Here is a 19,814-nt window from a genome sequence, read left to right as displayed (position 1 = left end):
CCATTTGGGGGTTAATGTGAAAGGCTTGTCAACATCAGATTGTTTAGACATTAAAAGGAACGCGCTGTGTGCCTCCTTTAAACCCCTGCTCACTGGCGTTGCAGCTCCCAGCGAATTTACCCAGCTGTAAGTGATTCCAGATGCGCAGCAGTGACAAGCTTCAGTCTCAGGGTAGTTATTCATTTCACATTAAAATCTCATGTTCCCAGGTCTGAGCTGTTATCTGACTGAGATCAGATTAGGGAATGCAACAAGCAGGCATTTCTAATCCAGACCCTGGCCTCCTTCTCTGGCCTTGGAACTCTGGGAGGTGCAGACTGATTATAGGACAGTGGTTCTAAGCTGTGTCGTTTAACCCACATCGAATGCCTCCCCCCACCCCCACCAACCCAGCAGGCAGGGACCTGGCCACATACGTGCACATAACCTATCTCAGTTCAATCCTGGAGAGCTCAGCACATCACAGCCTGCCTGAGCCTAAGTCCTCAATGGAACAAGCAAGGGCCTGTGATATTGCAATTCAGGTGTGCGGTACCCCACATGCAGAAGGGTGCTTGCTACACACATGGTAAATGGTGAGTGATTCACTAAGCCCATGCATTCTTTCATTCTGTCTCCTGTCCTGAGCTGTATCTGGACCTTGATAGACACTGCAAGGAGAAGCTCAAAGGACGAAAAGCGCCAGATAGGAAGCGAAGGCCAAGCCATTATTTTCCTTTGTTTCTCTTGTAGAGAAGACAAGATGTAGGTTCCTTCCCACGGCCAGCATGAGCAGGGCAGGTTTTGAGTCCAACTCGACTGCCTTGCCTGCAATGCAGAAGCACAAATGCTACTGGCTGACAGGGTCAAAGAAGCATTTTTAAATACAGAGCTACAAAAAAGGGCAAGAGATTGTGGACACAGCGTAACAATAATGAAGTGATGGTGGATGGCTGCCTTCCTGCTGCTCCTGAGAGGGAGCAAAGCAAGGATCCACATTGGTTTCATGCAGTCCCTTCGAGCTAAGCTTTGGGCCTTATTGTCATTCTTTTTTTTCTCTGCTCCGTTGTCACTCTGAAAAGGTGGATAGCACTGTGAACCCCCAGCTGATCAACTGTGGTCACAGGCTGCTGGGCAGCCCCAGAACCCGTCAGGAGGCTCCTGTCACTAAGATCGTCACACTGGACACCCTGGAAAACACGGACTGAATATTGCAGCCCCTACCCCCCACACACACACACACCTGCCTGCCCATGCTCTCCGATTGGGAACAGAAAAGGGTCACTCACACCTACAATTAGAAATGAAAAAGGTGAAGAAAGCAGGGGAGCCCTAAACCCACCTTGGCTGCAGGAGAGGGGGGCGGAATAGGGGACAGACAGCCAACCACATGGAAAGGGAACGGCAGCATTTGGCTTGGCAGTGGGCAGATTTTCTTTTACGACTGCTAAATGCCTGCCTTTCTCCCCAAGCAATTACGGTACTGTTTCTCATCAAGATGGCTGTTAGCAGCCAATCTCTAAGTCTTTGCAAGTAAATCAAGGATGCTATTGGCAGCTGTCTTGGAGAGTAGCCTGAACAGCCATCCTTGTCATTCCAGGGAGTGAAGGACATCCCAGCAATGGTCTATATACCAAGCCAAGCTGTATATGACTGCTAAAGAAGGCAGAGTGGGCGTCTTCCTGGCATCCAACATAGGTGGAAGAAGAAAGGCACTTATGCCTTCTGGCTACAAGTTCAGAACCAGAGCACAACTATAAGATGTGACTTTACCCCCATGGTTCAGGCCTAGCCAAAGGAGACCTAGCCAAGTCCCCTTCCGTCAGACCCTGGGTGATATCAAAGGCCATTATCAAGTCAATTAGAAGGAACATAAAGGGGTAATTCAAAGCACAGTGGACAGAAGTCACATAGTGAAAACTTGTAAAAGGTTATAGTGAAGAGACATCTTAGATGCTCAGGGCAAATAGAACTAACATAAGGGATGGTCCTTTCTGCAACATGCAGAGGCTACAGGCTGCAGAGAAGCCACCTGAGGTATACAGGGTGCTTTCTGAATACCAGAATGTACTCTCATGTGCATACGAGTTACTGGTGAGAGTCCCACTAATCTCTCTGCTTGTTCTGTCCTTGTAAAGCCCAGGTCCCACAAAGCCTCTACCGTACCCACAAGTTGCTGTATGGCCCCTAGATGCAGAAAGCCTTTCCTCTGTTGGCAGAGTTCGGGGAATGAAAAGAGAGTAAATGATTTGGGAAGGTTGCCAGGGGGGTGTGGAAGCCAGGTGGGCCGTGTCCTCAGAAGGCAGCTCGTGTTGGGGCTAAAAGGCAATCCCCTCAATGGACAGGTTCTGTGTGCCAGCTGCCGACCCAAGCCCTGCCCCCAAGTCACATTGTGACATGCCACAAGGCATTTGGACAGGGAGCCGGCTGGGGCATGCTGCATAATATTTTAAAAAGCCCATTTCCCTGTTCAAGGGGGTAGCAGGTGGAAGGCAGTACCCCTGAAGGGCAGACCCCCTGAAAGGCCCCACAGGCAACACTCCAATAAAGGAGCGAGCAGAGCTGGCATCGATCCCAAACTTTAGAATTGACCTTCCCTCTTGATCCAGGACTTAATGCCTCCAAACCAAACTAATTCCAAAAGTCACCTTCTCAACTTCTCTCCACTATTTTTTTTTTTGAAAAAAATAAATGAAGGCTCAGGTACAGCCTCCCCCTTACAGCCCTTCTGACGCCCTTAGTCGTTCAAATTAAATCTGAATGGTTCGTCTCTTTTTATTATAGGATGGGCCATATGTCACTAAAATAAAAACCCAGCTGAAATCCCAGTACAGATAAAGGGCACGGAAAGCTGTTCCAGCCACAAAATAGGCACCCTGTTTAAATCTTATTAAACAATAACACCCACCCGGCTCTCTCATCCTTCTTCCCCCCACCCCTGGGGAAAACAAACCAGGAAGGAAATTGTAGTTAAATCATATCATGGTTTGGCAAAAAGACTTGTACCCCTGAAAAATGAAAAGAATAGAAGGAGGAGAAACTTTTTTCTGCACTGGACTCACACAGGCTAATAAAAAGCAGGACTGTGGTGCTTTGCACTGAGGCTGTCAGCCACTCTGAAGTGAAATACTGATCCTGTCTGGGTCCCTGGAGTCCTGCCCCTGCAGACCACCAAAAAGGGAGCAGTGGGGGCGGAGTGACAGGCTCACTCATCCTCCTTGTCCAGGGTGAATCTTGTTGGCTGCTTTGTTTTTGTTTGGGATTTTGTTTTCTGGCCAGAACATCTCTTTCCTTGAATAAAGTTCCCAGTGGTTATGACGCAGCCATTGAGACACGGAAAGGGGTGTTCCTGCCCCAAGAAGCTGGTTGCAAAGAGAGTAAACAGTTGCACTCAGAAAAGGCCGAGCTAAACAGTTGCACTCAGAAAAGGCCTCGTGGCAACAATACTAAAGAAAGCAAAGAAAATAAAAGAGAGAGAGAGAGAGAGAGAGAGAGAGAGAGAGAGAGAGAGAGAGAGAGGATCAAAAAGAAAAAACATTTCCATTTCACAAGGTCCCCCAGTGGTCTCAATCGCTCCTCCTCCACCATCAAAAATTCATAAAGGGATCAGCAGTCTTTAGCGAATGGATCCCAGTGGCACCATAGACCTTGTTGGGGAGAGAGGCAATAAATATCAAATTATATACCTCATGGGAAGAAAGCAATGAACCCTGGGCTTTGAGGCCTCCACATGGTCCCTGGGGGCATCTGGCTCCAGACTCCAGGTCCAACACAGAAGAGAAATGGGTCAAACGTGTCAATTTCTGGAGTGATGACCTTTGACTTGTTTAATGACACTGAGAGGCCACCAGAAGGAAGGATGCCACATGCCTTGGAGGGAAGGAGTGGGGGAGGGGTGCGGGGGGGGCACAGGCACACTCCAACAGCAGTGGAATGGTGGAGGTGACCCCCCCTCCGTCCCCCGCCGCCTTTACTCTGCATAACTGCGATTGGTTCTTGAAAAGTTTCAACTGGATCACTCAGAATGTGATCTACGTGACTCTGAAACCTACCATGGGTTTTGGTTCCCAGCTCCTAGAAGGGCTGAACCATCTGCCCTAAATTCAAAATATCTCTTTGTCTTCTCTAAGCCTTGTCCTCACCAAGCCCTGCTTTTCACGCCTTTAACACCTTTCTCCTCAGCCACTCTAATGACCCTCCATTCCAGCTTCCATTGCCTCACAGTGCAGCTGGTCTCCCTGCGCAGTTACCTGCACCCCTCTTGCCTCATCGGTTCATCTTCTGTCTTCACGTCCGACCTACAGGGTAAGCACCCTGATCCAGAGCTCCCTCACCCTATCCACACACTTATAACTTGTAAGCAGCGGAGTAGCCTGGACCCTCTGGCTTCCCTGCAGCCTCTGCCCTCCCTCACCCAGCACTGTACGGATGGGTGCCAAGCTAAATCCCTGGGATGGTGCTGCTCTCTACCAAGCAGCTGAGGAGCATGGGTTCCAAGAAGAAAGGCCAAGAGAGCTGGGGCAAAGATCAGTATGTGGAGTCACATAGAGCACATCGAAAACTGTGGACAAACACGATGCTGATAGGCGCCCGGTTCCCCCTCCTTTAACACAGAAGACTGAGTTCCAAGCCTCAACACGGCTCTCTCCGTGATGATGCAAATTAAGAGAATCGCACAGTTGGTTAATAAAATAGTGTGAGGCTTTCTCTGAACCAGACACTTTAGGAAGAGTCTCTTTCAGTTCATGGACTAAGCTGTTTTAAAAAGCACTTGGCTGCCTGTCTCCCAGAGGGCTGTCTCCACAGTCCCGGCCCCTCATCTTATAGACAGAGTTGGCCCAATTAGAGCTGGGTGTGGACACATTTTTAGCTCCCCACTCTCACGCACCTGGGCTGACATTCCCGTTTGGGCTTAAAAAAAAAAAAAAAGAGTTAAGCATTCCTGTTTCCCAGAGTCTAGCTTTCTGAACTCCGCTGCCAATTCTGTGAGCTATTCTTTCAGACATGTGCTAAATGGCAAGTGGTGAGCAATCCGCCTGGAACACCCACACTGATCTCTTCTTCTCCTGGTTCCCAGAGCCCCCACTGGGTGGGGCCACCCCAGTTTGCAGTCAGACTTCCCAGGCAGGCTGGGGTCCAGCTAGCAGTGGCCCTTTGTCTTCCTCCACCACACAGCTGACCCTCTACCACAGTGTGGAGCTCAGATCTGGAACGCGAGGCTCAGCGCATGCCCAGTGGAAGAAGTCTGGGCACCAGAATCCCTGGGGGAAGGCACTAAATCTACCCTCTAAAAGGAGGCCCTGGGTCCCATTTGATTGTTCTGTCTTCCCACTATCCTCCAAGCCTTTTAAGGCCCTTCGATGGCCCCCTAAACTTTCAGGAGTTGTTTATGTGTTTTTTAAATACCTCCCCTCTTATCTGTCACCACTAGAAATAGAAAATTGTTCTTTTGTTTTCATATTTTTAAAGCTAAGGTTGATTGAAATTATTTTGATTTCCAGAATAGGAGCCCTAAGGTTGATTGAAATTATTTTGATTCTTGGAATATGAGCCCTTTCATTATCTTGAAGAGAAACACATGTGCACACACCCAAAGCATCCATTTTATATACTACAATGTGTATATGATATATATGCATACACTTAAAATGTTATACACATACAACTACCAACATAATACCCTATCTTTATGTCTCATTCTTATATTTATATAGTACTAAGACTGACATTCATAGATAAAATAAGAATTTTCTGGATTCTCTGATCAAAAAAGTAAGGTAACTCCGCCAGTCACTGGCTATGATTCTAACACACCCTCAAGCAAGGGCTCACACCCTGTTTCCCAGATGGGTATGTTCATGTGGCATTTTGTAAAAGTTATTAGAGAGAGAGAGAGCCTCTCCATACTAGAAATATTATTGAAATCTTTAAATAGCTTATGTTCTACTCTCTCACTTGAGAGAACAGTGTTTAAACAAGACAGCAGGGGCTACAGAGAGACTCCACAGCTAAGAGGCTGTCCAGAGGACCTGGGCTTGGATCTCAGTGCCCACTGGGAAACTCACAACCTGATGCCCTCTTCTAGCCTTCGAGGACACTGAACACATGGTGCACAGGCACACACACATGTAAAATAAGAATGAATGAATCTTTTTAAAAGGGAGGGGATGAAAAACCTTTAAAGGCACAGAAAGTGCACTCAGTTCAATATGTAAACTAAAGTAACTGAATACAAAAACAAAACAAAACAAAAAAACCTGTGCGCTGATCCATATAAAATAGGCTCACAAAGAAGTACAGACGACATGACTCAGTTAAAAATATGCCAAGCTATCAAAAAAACTACAGTGATTTTTTTTTTACCTTTCTTTCCTAGACTTTTATTTCACCATTTCATGCTATGATTAAAAGAACATTTTTAAATGCCAGCCCCTTGACTCAATGGGAACTTCTCTTTCCTGTCTTCCTCTGGGTCGTCCTCAGGGACTCAACACACCCCAGGAAGCTGAAATGAGAGGAAAGGCAAGGGTCCCCAGCACTGGCTTCCAGAACTCAGTCCTGGCACCCCCCACTTCCCAAGCACAATGCTTGGCTTTGGCTCTGGGTAGTCCCAACTTCCGCTGCCTCTGGGCTTATAAATTACACAAACTTGCAGGGTGTGCCTGCTGATACCAAAGGATGGGCTGAGACCCAGGAGCCAGAACCATAACAAAGAACTTCGCCCTTGTTGCTAATGTAAACATAAACCTCTCAGCTCGGCTCAGGGAACTCTCTACTCTACTGGTGGGAAGTTTAAAAAACTCTCCAAGTAAGTCAGGGGCTAGCAGAGAGCTTACCTAGACTGCACAGTGCCCTGGATTTCATCCATGCCTGAAATCTAAGTACCTGGGAAGTAGAGGCAGGATTAGGAAGTTCAAAGTGATCCTCGGCTACCCAGTACATCTAAGGCCAGCCTAGGCTACCGAAGACCTTGTCTCAGGGAGAAAAGGGATATCTCAGTTTCACTTTTCAGTACACTCTAGAAAAAAAATGAAAGCTAACATTTTTCAACCTGTTTGCCATTCTGTGAGGGCCTGCTCCTCCAATCCCTCCTGCCAGTGGGTACCAGGGTAACAGAAGATGAGAAGAAGATATTATGTCTTTGTGTGTTGACATGTGCCTGTGGGTGTAGACTGGAATCCGAATAAACTATTTCTAGGATATGAAGAAAGGAAGAGCTGGGTCTCCCAGATTTGCGATGAGCATGAGAACAGGAACCCCACACAGCCCACAGCTGAGCTCAGTTCACAGAAGGAACTGCCTTCTCTCCACCAGCCTCACTCAAAGTGCCATCAGCACGTGATTGACGGGATAAGTAACTAGACCCCCAGCTCCATGGACCAACAGTAAGCAAGCAAGGTGCAGAGCCTGGGGAAAAGCAAGTGAGCCCCAGAAACTCTGCCTGAGAAACCCCCAGTGTCCAGGCAATGCCCAGGGTTCCCTGCTGCCTGCATTTGAGAACTGCTTCTTGCTTCCCATAGAGCAATTCTCCACCTGATACTGCGACCCTTGAATACAGTTCCTCATGCTATCATGACCCCCAACCATAAAATTATTTTCACTGCTTCTCCATGCCTACAATTTTGCTACTATTATGAATCATAATGTAAACATGTGTGTTTTCCAGTGGTTTCAGGCGACCCCTGTGAAAGGGTCATTCGACCCCCCCAAAGGAGTCTCCCCTCCAGGTGGAGAGCTACTGCCATGGAGCCTTTAATAATTTTGCAAAATAAAGTTTGCAGAATGAGCTCAGATCTGTGGCTTTTCTTCCTGGGTGTTCTCAAAGATTCTTAGCCACCCACCTCCTGCAATTGAGGGACCTCAAGAAAGTCAGCCCTGCCAATAAAAAAAAAAAAGAAAAAAAAAGAAAAGAAAAGAAGAAGAAAAAGTCTAGAATAAGAATAATCATGGCAATGCAACATACAAAGCCCACAATACCTTTCTTCTGTCTCCAGGGGACCTTGGGGATAAGGATTCGGCTCTTAGAGGAGGCAGGGGAATTGTTTATCTTTGAAACGTGATAAAGTAGAAGGAAGCCAAACCTGTACTAGAGCTGGGAGAGAGGCTGCCAAGACTGCAGCTCCCCGGTCTACCTCCAGGCTCCAGAGAGTTCTAGAAACCCACCAGGGTTTTGCGGAGGGAGCCTCGTGTGCCAATAGTGGGTATGAAGTGCCCCGTGGAATCAGCTGATGTTTTCTCTGAAATACCCAGCGGCTGCATATAAAATATATAAGGAAGGGGATAACAAGGCTCCTCCGCGTATAAAGAACCATACACTTCCAAGGCTGACAAGCTGAGTCTGAATTCCAGAACCTCCTCTGCTGGCGAAAAGAATCTGCTCCCCCAGGTTGTTCTCTGAGCCCTCACACCCTTCCATCCACTCACATAAAAAATAATCTAATAAATGTAAATAAGAAAAAAATCAATTAAAGTGACCAAAATAACCAAGCATAGTCACACACATTTAATTGAAGCCCTCAGGATACAGTGATGGTCAGAACTCTTTGAGTTCTAGGCCAGCCTGGTCTACCTAGAGAGTTCCAGTCCAGCCAAGGCTACATAGTGTGACCCTGACTAAAATATAAATAAATTGAATAAAATGCAAAGTGCCACAGTCCAATCTCTTCACACCTGACATGCACATAAATCCAGGTGGGTCACTTCCAGAGGCGGAAAAAAAGGGTCTTGTGGTCCACTGTCACTTTGCCCCAAATGAGAAAGCCAGGCACACACTTGAGAAGGAGTGACCACACAGTGTTGTGACCGCTGCTGAGCCATGTGACCCTTCATGCAATCACACCATTGGCATTCCCTCAAAGGTTGTGCTTGGTCCAGTCAGGAGAGGACAAGAAGTAGCAACAACCTCGCTGATGAGAACAACAACAACAAAAGACTCGAGGTTTCAGAAAGGTCTGATGGGCTCCTTTGTTACTTGTGGAGCAGCCATAAGGCACACATTCATTTCCATCACGTATTTGTTGAGAAATGGACTGCAGGGTACGCACAGGGGCTCTTGCCCTTTATGATGCTCAGGTTTGCTATGGCAGCTGCCTGTGAATCTATCAAGTGCCTTCTTACTTATTCACACATGCCGGACTGGATCTGCCTCCTGAGCTGCAGCTCCCCCTCACCTACTTAACTTCTATATTTGTCTGTTTGTTTTATTGCTGTGCTGGGGATTGAACCTAGGTCTTTCATGTGCCAGGCACATATCCTACCCCTGAGCTACCTCCATAGTCCCATGTCTAATTTTGATTTTAAGAAATGGTATCTTGAAATTGCCCTGGGTTGGACTTGAACTTCTACATCCCAGGCAGGACTTTAATTGCAATCCTCCAGCCATAACCTTCCTTGTAGCGGTGACAATGGCCTTGTGCCACTAGATCCAGTTCTGCCCATCTTTCCATTCCTAGCTCCCTCACAAAGCTAGACTGTTCCTGTAGCCTATACTGGCTTCCTTCTCTGCTCTGTGGTCTCCCAAGGTAGGGACATAGAGCAATGATGTCAAATCTGATTTTCTAAAGGCTCCTGGCCACTGAGTAATAATCTACAGAACATATGGCATGTATCTCACGATTCCTACATACCAAGCTGCATTCAGACCTTAATTGTGTCCTCAAGTGCATTTGATAGTTATGTCCATCTCAAGTGCTGGGATCACCCTTGATTTCTGCTTTCCAAGAGGCTCGCTCCAAACACCACCCCTGTAGTCACTATGTCCACCTACTATAGCCCCATTCTACAGATGGGGGAATGGAGGCATGGATGGCTAAAAGGCAGAAGAGGGAGGACTTCAGTGAAGTTCTGCAACCTGCACAGCTCTGTCTGAGAGATGACACTGATGGTGGCATTAGACTGATGACAATCACATCACATCAGCAGGTCATGTCAAGCCCAATGAGGACCAGCTTCATGAGACGCAGAGAATGCGCTCCAGGCTTAGCATGTCACGACTGGGCTCTGCAAGACATGGAAGACTTCACTCAAATGCCTTTGTATTCAGCACCTCAGTTTCCCTCAAAATGGAGATGATGACAGCCTCTGATGCAGGCTGGTGAAAGGCATGAGGTTCATGGTGTACAAAATTAATGCTCAGCAAACAGGAAAGGGGGAATTATATAAGATTCAGGAGAGTGGGAGTGGAAAGAAATGGCCTCTGCCCAGGGCCCACAGATAAAAGAATTACTGCTGCCCACCCTAGAGCAGATGTCACTGTCCCCATATGGCTTGCAGGGCAAGGTTTTGGTTTGTAACATTCAACTGTGGGTCATGGGACCCCTGTCATAGAAAACTTGTGAACTTGACAGCTCAGCTTTTCAACTCGAAAACTGAACCAGACGTGAGTGCAAAGCACATTATTTGACAGGTAAAATTCCAAGTCTTTCAGGAAATATTGACCTGGATAAAGAATTTCAGAGACTTCAGACATTACATTGTTTCAGGCTTCATAAGCCTGTGGAGCTTGGGAATCAAATCGATTCAGACATGTGACACTGTAAGTGACTTACAGAGAACGCTGCCTCTGTTTGCTAGTCGTTTAAATGACCCGGCTCTGTGTGCAGCACTCCTGAGGTAGAGGCATTGTATATTCCGTGCAAATAACCAGAAGAGGGATTCAAGAGGTCCCCTGCCACAAGCCACTTTGGCTTGGTTCTCTGGGTAAAGGGCCAGCAGGTGACTTTCTAATCATTGGCAGACATGTGTCCTGAACCGCAGGGCAGACTGCCCAGGAAGCCTTCCTTGGAGTGCTAGAGGTATTCCTCTCTGCCAGCTGGATTGGCCTAAGGGTCGGGATCAGAGCTTCATGGGGCTTACTGTGGGGATTCAGAGCCTGGTGGCTGTCACCTGCCAACTCTTCTTCCCAGTGCCGATAGAGAATGAAGGTCAGGAGGCAAGATCTCTGCCAGCCTACGCACAGTAGGTGAGCAGAAACCCCTCATGTTCCTTGTATTATCAGATAGTAGCAAGAAGCATGCTTATACACAAGCATGTATATAAGCCAGGGCTCTGGGTGGACAAATGTACTCATACACATGATTTATAGATCCATCTCTGCAGTAAGACATCTGTCCACTGTGTTTAACACTTGGGCTGGGTGTGGTGGCACACAGCCCTAATCCCAGGGCATGGGATGCAGAGGCAGATGGATTTTTGAGTTCAAGGCCACAGAGCTAGGGCTACACAGGACTACTACTGTGGGCAGTGGTAAGGGTGGGGATATTCTACCTATGGTCAAGCCTAATGGTACAGGCCTGTAGTCCTAGCTGCTTGGGAGGCTGAAGAAGGGGAATCAAAGTCCAAAGCCTGCCTGGGTTACAGTGTGAGTTTAAGGCTAGACTGTGAAGTTTAGTGAGACCATGTCTCAAAATTTAAATGATAGATAGATGCATACATACATACATACATACATACACACAGATTAGTAAGTATGTGGATACATACATACATGCATATATACATTGATAGACACATAGACAGATATTAAGGGTCTTGAGACGTATAGCTTGGGTAGTAGAACACTCAGCATCAATGAGATCTTGGTTTCAATACAGCAAAACATAAAATATTCTGCCCTACTTACATACACATGGCTATACTGTATAATTAGAGAAAAGGCCTATAAAAAGAAATCCATGAATCCTATACATGAGTTGTTTATAGTTCTGCCTATAGACAGAAAGCTTGATGGCGAGAATGTGCCTTAGCTGGTAAAGTATGTAGAATCTATAGAGCCCAGGGATCAACCCCCAGCACCATATAAACTGGGCATAGTGGTACACACCTAGAATCCTAGCACATGGGAGGCAGAAGCAGGAATATTAGAAGTTCAAGGTCATCCTTTGGCTGTATAAGGAGTTGAGGCTAGCCTGGGTCCTGTCTCAAAACAAAACAAACAAACAAACCTTAATTAAATTAAATTTTAAAATATCAGAAAGTTGGGGCTAGAGAGATGGCTCTGAACCAGGTTCAATTTCCAGCAACCAGATAGTGACTCCCGACTGTCTATAACCCCAGTCCCAGGGTAATCTAATGCCCTCTTCTTGCTTCCATGGGCACCAGGCATGCAAATGATACACAAACATTCATCCAAACAAAACACCCATACACATAAAATAGAATATTTAAAATATTAAATAAACAGAAAGCATAAAGTGCGAGCACAAACCCAGAATTCTCTTCCATGTCCATCTGAAATGAAAATCATAAGTCAGATTGATCCCGTTTGGAGCCCAGCCTCGTGTTCCGCGTCTCAAAAACCGTGCTGTTATAAAAAGAATTAGCCTATCCCTCTTTTCTCAACGAAATTACCATCTCCAGCATGGAATGGAAAGCCTCTAGCTTTTCATGCCAAGAGAAGGGACCCGGACTGTCCTCGCTGCTGCAACACACTAGCCTGGAAATATTAAATTTACTCGGTGTTTTATTAGACACAGCTTAACAACCCTGAGTTTACAAAACTCAGCCAAACAGCATCAGGCTTCAGCATAAACTTTTGCTAACTAGCCCACATAGTTCCCATATGCTACGAGACGTCGCTGGAGCCGACTCAGTACCTTATAATTATAAACACACGTCTTTCAGCTCTTCTGTGTATTCTTCCCAGGCAGAACGGAAATATGCCACTTAAATTAGCACTTGGAGTGCAGCGTGGGTGCCAAATTTGGGCTAGCACAAACAGGGTAAATAAAACAGCACCAAATTAAAATGGCAAAATAAACTTCTTTCCGCTCCAATGGAAACTGCTAAGTCCTCGCTGAATGGCAGCTAATGGGTCTGGGAACCAGGCAGCCCTCCCTCTGCAGCGCTTGGCGTTTGACTATGCTTCTCTCATCCAAGGATCTCGAAGCAATTTCTTGCAAAACTCAAGTCATGGTGGGAAAGAGAGAGAGAGAGAGAGAGAGAGAGAGAGAGAGAGATGCTATTTCCTTTGCGAATTCTTTTACCACCATCTTTCTTCATCATTCCTTTCCAACAGCGCAAAGGAGGCTTGTGTGTTTATCCCTATGTAACTCATGAGGGGGAGATTTCAGAAGAATAAGTAAAGGCATATAGGTGTGACAGAACTTGGCCAAAGCCACAGAAATAAAAAATAGGTCATAAATTTGGTCATGAAAAAAAGTCTACAAGGGAAAGCCTTTGTCTAAATAAGACTGTTCTTGACTGAGTGCCTATTTTGTGTCTGGGGCTGAGCTGCGTGTCTGTCACATACGCCTTCCCTTTTTCCCAGTACAAGCCTGTGGTCCTCTCTACTTTAACGTGTTCTAGAAACAGAGATAAAAGGAAAGAGAAGACAGGAAAATCAAAGGAGTGCTCTTAGCATCTTCAACCACAACCAACACTGGCTGTCAATAGGGGAACACATGGCTGACTTTGTCAGCCTGCTGTGGAACACTACTTAGCAAAGTCAAAGGAAAAACTACTGATACAAATATTAATTTTGATTAATCTTTACATGACTCTACCGGATGAAAGAAGTCTTCTTTAAAAGGACACAATTCTGGGCTGGTGGTGGTGGTGCATGCCTTTAATCCCAGCACTTGGGAAGACAAAGGCAGGGAGATCTCTGTGAATTCAAGTTCACCCTGTTCTACAGAGTGAGTTCCAGGACATCCAGAGCTACACAGGCAAAACAAACAAACAAACAAACAAAAAAACCACCACCAACAAAAAAACAAATAAAACAACAACAAAGGAATACAGTTCTGCTTCTATTTCTGAGGAACGAGACCAGGCAAAGTTCCCCTAGAGTGGTAAGGTAGCCGAGCACACTGTGTTCTGGAGGGTGAGCGGAGATGGATTGATTGAGATGGGATGGGAAGGAGGTTTTGAGATACCCAGAACATTATCCATAATGGCAGAGGTTTGGATTATCCAAAGTATTAATTTGTCAAAACCTATCTCTTCCCACCCTTAAGATTCATTCTATAAAATTTTACCTTAAAAACAGGGAATGTCAACATCTACTGAGTTCAAGTTAATTGGTATGCATGGCATATGTTAGGGAACTATATCAATGACTGTCGTGGAAACTTACTTGGGGGGGGGTGCTGTGGAGATGGCTCAGTACGAAAAGCACTTGCAAAGTGTGCAGACCTGAGTGCAAGTGCCAAAATTCAAATAAGAGCCGTCCCTGAACCAGCCCATCACAGTCCATCACAGCCTACCACAGCCCAGCACAGTCCAGCACAGCCTACCACAGCCCAGTACAGCCCAGTACAGCCCAGCACAGCCCAGCCCAGCACAGCACAGCACAGCACAGCACAGCAGCAAAACAACAAAGAGACCCATCTGAGACAAGGTGAGAACTGATACCCAAAGTTGTCCTATGAACTCAATCTGTACTACATACACATACACACACACCATATAAATGCACACACACTCACATATACCATATAAATGCATGCATACACATACACCATATAAATGCACACACACACACACACACACACACACACACACACCACACAAATGCCACCACACACACATAGCGTATAAATCCACATACAAAATTTAAAACTTACTTAGGAGCACATGTACACATATACACACACAACTCATAAATGCACACGCATGTGCACACATACAAGCTGAAAGGAGGGTAGAAATAAAAATGAGAGTTTAACCAAATGCCAGTACTACACTCTGGGTGGGAAACACATTGATATCATTGTAAAATCTTTCTAATGTTGTACATTTCAATGTTTGCAAAAAGAATGTTGGATATTATCAGGAGACTGGGGAAGGAAAACAGAACAGAGAAAAATGAGGCAAAGAATATGAAGGCAGAATGAAGCAAAGACTAAGGGCAGGAAAGAAGGTCATGAACAGAAGTCCAGGAAAGAAAGTCAGGTTAGAAGGTACTGGAAAAGAGGAATAGGAATCAGGACAGGAAGACACAGAGAAAGGAAGAATGGCTAGGAAGAAAAGGCGTTGCATGCAACAAGAAAACAAAACAAAACAAATAGACAAAAACAACAATAACAACCACAAAAAGCCAAGAGAGACTGAGAGAGGACAAGAGTGTGGCGAGAGGAGAGAGGCAGGTCCGGGCTGGTGGCAGGTCCAGCCTGGGAGTGGCACCTCTTCCAAACTCCCAGTTCAGTGGAGCTGAACTACAAAGCACACAGCCTGTCTCCCAGCTGTCATTCTGCTTCCCCTCAGCGGCTGCGCTGGGCGAGAATCTAGATCAGGGAAGAATAGGAGGAAGATGCCAGTGACCATTATTCTAAAGCCACTGACCCATCCCACGGAAAGGCCAGCGGCACCTCATAGTGGCCTGAGACGGTCACCAGCCCTCCATGTTCACTCCTGAATTCCTCTCCATAGAGAGCTCATGTTTTTATGAATTATAAAGGTATAGTGGAGAGGCAGGGGAGAGCAGCGCTGGGGAACGCAGAGGTAATGGGGAACACACATGACACAGCTGCTCAGCTGACCTTCCTGGACTTCACCAATCAGGGTCTCCATAGACACCGATGAGTTTTGAATATGAGGGGCAAGCAGAAAGCCCCCTCTGTACCACACTGTGGAAGACTTTGTGATGTTTCTACCACTGACAAACTGGGGCCTTCAAGCAAATGGCAGAAGCACCTAGGTTTTTTTGTTTTGTTTTGGGGAAGGGTTTTGTTTTGTTTTGTTTTGTTTTCTCCTTATTTTTTTTACCCATATTGCCAAATCCAAGATTGAGGCCTGCCTGGTTGTGTACATTTCAAGCACTTTTCAGAAGCCAAACCATTGTGGTTTGGGCACAAAATATCCTCCCAAAGCTTATATGTTGAAGGTTTGGTTCCTAAGACAATGTTCAGAGGTAGGGTTTTAGGGAAGTGATTGGGTCATGAGGGCACTAATCTAATCCAGACTTAGGTAGTCTGGCAACATTATTGGGAGAGAACTAGGAAGTGAGTCCTGGTTGAGTAACTAGGCACTGGGTGGGGGGGAGGGGTATCCTTAAAGTGTTTATCTTGTCACCAGGCCCTTCTTCTGGCTCTTTCTGCTTCCTGGCCACTGTGAGTTGAGCAGCCTAGCCAACCCCACCAGTGCACACCGCCATATTGCTCACCGCCATATTGCTCAACCTCACCAGAGCCTTAAAGCAACAAAGCCAGGAGACCACTGACTGAGGCCTCTGCAACTGAAAGCTAAAAAAGCTTTTCCTTTTAAAAATCAATTTCCTCAGGCATTTTGTTATACAAAGAAAAATATACCTATAGATCTGCTCAGATGTTAGCAAGACTTCCAGTTCAAAATGACCTCTGGCTAGCAGCCCCCATGTCTTCTCTCACCTCAAGACCTAGAGATGTTCCCCACCCCACCCCAAAAAGCAAGCTCACTACAATCCCAAAGACTGCCTCGTAAATGTATCTCTACTTCTTTGCACTTGACCAGTTCATTAGGAGCTATGCTAATTTGCTCTCTACACTCCCATATAAACCACCTGAACTGTCGTCACTGCTGTGTTTCTATGATGCTCTATCCCAAGCTACCTTCCAGTCCATTCTCTGCCCAGCAACTGGTGAGGAAACTGTAAACTCCATGAGGAGCACAAGCTGGGCCTGCCCTCCTAAAACACAGAAGGGAGGGACAAACAACTGCAGTGGAAGAAACATGAGAAACACCCAGGGGACGCCCTTCTGAGTTAATGAGCTATGTGCTGCTGCTAAGCATCCATTGTGTTCCAGGAACCATCAATGAAACAAGAGTCAAAGTACTGACAGAGTTTTCTACTTCACATTAAATACTAGAATACACTCTCTCTAAATAGTTTTAAGTAGAAAAGGGTATGACCCAAGAGTTTCATGGCCAATATTAGGTACGTGGAGACCTCAGAAAAGACTCTTAGATGCTCAGTTTCAGAAAATATATCACCTAGGTACCCTTCTTGATATGATTGTTGAAGATGAAATCTAATTCTCAAAAACCTCAAAGGTGCAGGCATTGTTATCCAAAGGGACAGTGGAGGGAGAATGAAATCAATTAATACAGAGGTGAGCCTAATAGTACAAGTGCAGGCTACAATATTAGAAAACACTCAAAGACCAGGTATAGGGTGGAATTCCATTCATCTGAATAGAGAAGGTAAATGTATGGTTTTAACAAGTTTTTGAAGTGCCAGAAAACGCTAGAAAAGGGTTGCCATGAAGTCAAAACTTTGTCCAATAATAGGAAAGACATCAATTTACTGAGTGGCAATATATGCTAAGAAATACTTTCTTTAAATCTTAACTGATAGTTTCAAAGAAGATGTATGCATTATAAAAAAATATTTTAAATTAAAAGCAAGTAAATAATGTCTGTACCCAAAAAAGGAAAGTTGTAGAAAACAATAAGAAAAGAACAAGGCAATAGATAAGACATAGCTATATCAATAAGTGTAACTGATTGAAACTTTGATTAAAAAGAAAGTGAATATTCACATTGGACAAAACCATATTAAACTATATGCTATTCATTTTGTTATTTGTTTCTTTGAGGCAGTCTCATGTCCTTTAGGCTGCTGTTGAATTTAATATGTAGTCAAAAATGATTTTGAACTTCTGATTCTCCTGCCTCTGGCATCTAAGTGTTGGGATTATAGACTTGTTCCATCATCACCAGGTTATGTGATGCACTGAGCTGAATTTTTAATTTTTTTTCAATTTTGATATATATTTTGTCAAATTCCAAAGAAACAAAGTATCCAAACCAAAAATTTTAACCAGAATGTGGCCAACAATAAGACAGCCTTCAATTTTAACAAATTAAGTTTGTTAATTAAATCACTGAGTAATCAAAATTGCAGTTTAAGTTCTTATAAACAAATCACAACTAGAAATAAAATTCATGGGCTCTTATTGCCAAAGCTGCACAGACAAGAAAACATATAGCTCAAAATTATTTCTTTGGTTAGGAAGGAAGGAAGGAAGGAAGGAAGGAAGGAAGGAAGGAAGGAAGGAAGGAAGAAAGAAAGAAAGAAAGAAAGAAAGAAAGAAAGAAAGAAAGAAAGAAAGAAAGAAAGAAAGAGAAAGAAGCAACAATTCAATGAAGGAAACTTGACCATGAAACAAACCTTGAGAAAGTGGTATAGTATTAATGAGGTGGAAGTTGAGCATCATTCATACTATAATTAAGTAGAACTAGCAAACAGGTCTAAATAAATAATTTTAGTATGAACTAAGTTTGCAGCGCTCACACAGAAGAGAGGCTAGAAGAAAAAGAGAAAAGCAGAGATGTGCCCATCTTACTGGGAACAAGGAACATGAGGGCTTTGATGACAGCTAATGTGAAGGGTCTTGTTTGGTTTTATTTAAATATTCTGTGTGTGGGGGTGTTGTGCCTGCATGTATATCTATGTTCTATATGTATGCTTGATGCCCTCGGAGGCTAGAAGTGGACACCAGGTCCCCTAGGACTGGAGAGACAAATGGCTGTGAGCTGGCATGTGGGTGTTGGGAGTCAAACTTGGGTTCTCCATAAGCCAATGCTGTTAACCACTGAGCCATCTCTCTCCAGCCCCTGAAGTGGGGATGTTTAAATTGTGAGAGAACACTGTGTCTAACACCAGGATGAAAACGTCCGTTCATGCCAGCATTTCTGTGAAAACACTGTACTGTAGACTAAACCTCAAGAAGCAGAAACTGTAAACAGAGCTTGGTTGCAAGAAACTAAAAATGTCTTCTTTGGCTGTGAGCAAAGATGTGTGCTGTGAGAAGCCCAGAGAGAATACAGGCAAGCATGGCTGACCACAAGATCCTGAAAGTTGGTGGAAGCAGAGCTTGGACGTAATGGGGTGCAGCCCCCACACCCTGCCAGTCCTAGACTTAAACATATCTTGGTTTGTGCTGTGGCCTTGTATCCCCAGGAGCATCGTGGGGTGATGATGAGGCCCCTCCTCTCAGATTATTGCTAGTGTTTACATAATCTTTTTTTTTTATTAAATCTAATCAAACAGACCAGTTCTACCCTCTCAGTCTAACATGGAGTTTACATAGAAGAATGAGCTTCCAAACATGAGTCTGGGGTCTTGGACAAGCCACTTTCTCTTTGATCCTTAGCTCAAATGTGCTGTGAAGCCACAAAACTGGTTTTCAAATAAAGTTATCACATTTGTGCCCAAAACAGTGCCTTCTGCTGTGACAATTAATATTTTTAAAACCTTTTTTTTTTTTAGATTTATTTATCTTAGTAGTACTTTGCCTGCATGCATGTCTGTGCATCATGTGTGTGACTGGTATGTGTAGGGTTCAAAAGATGCCATCCAGGTCCCATAGAAGTGGTGTTACAGATGGTTTTGAGCCACCACATGGGTGCTAGGAACTACAATCCAGTCCTCTGCCATGACTGCCTGACCGGACTGAGCATGGCCCAGGAGAGTGGTAAGGCACACTTCTCAGTGTGTCTGGGACAAGGTTTCCAGAACCTATCAGATCATGAGCTAATGAACTAACACTTTGAGGGATCCCTAAGGAGATTGTATTATTTAGAGGTGGGGAAAACAGGAGGGACTCATTGGAAAGAGTAGGTCCCTGGGGTATACACTTAGGATTGTATTTTGTGCCCTTTCTCTGTTTCCTGTCTGACATGGTGTGAGCTGTTCTGCTCTACCATGCCCTCTGCACCATGATAGACAGATACCTCTGAAGCCGTGAGCTGAAATCTGCCCCTACTCCTTCAAGTTTTCATCTCGGTTGTTTGGGGTCAAAAGAACACAAAAGAAGCTGTGGGGATATTTATGCCCCCTTACTCATCCCCCATCTCCATGATCACCAGACTGTAGGCTACCTGCTCTGTGAAATAAGGACGAGACACAAATCCAA

The 19,814-nt window shown here is 45.1% G+C and overlaps 1 protein-coding gene across 2 annotated transcripts in view; it reads right to left on the bottom strand.

Annotated features, from left to right (window-relative positions):
- Ebf2 (EBF transcription factor 2) overlaps positions 1-19,814 on the bottom strand; it is a 207,663-nt gene that overhangs the window by 137,052 nt on the left and 50,797 nt on the right. The gene's annotated exons all lie outside the window — the stretch shown is intronic.

Source organism: Mus caroli, unplaced genomic scaffold, assembly GCF_978045245.1.
Source record: "Mus caroli unplaced genomic scaffold, Mus_caroli_1 scaffold_12, whole genome shotgun sequence".
Taxonomy (NCBI): Eukaryota; Metazoa; Chordata; class Mammalia; order Rodentia; family Muridae; genus Mus; species Mus caroli.
The sequence above is the reverse complement of the archived record's forward strand: the minus strand, read 5'-3'. Positions and strand labels throughout refer to the sequence as shown.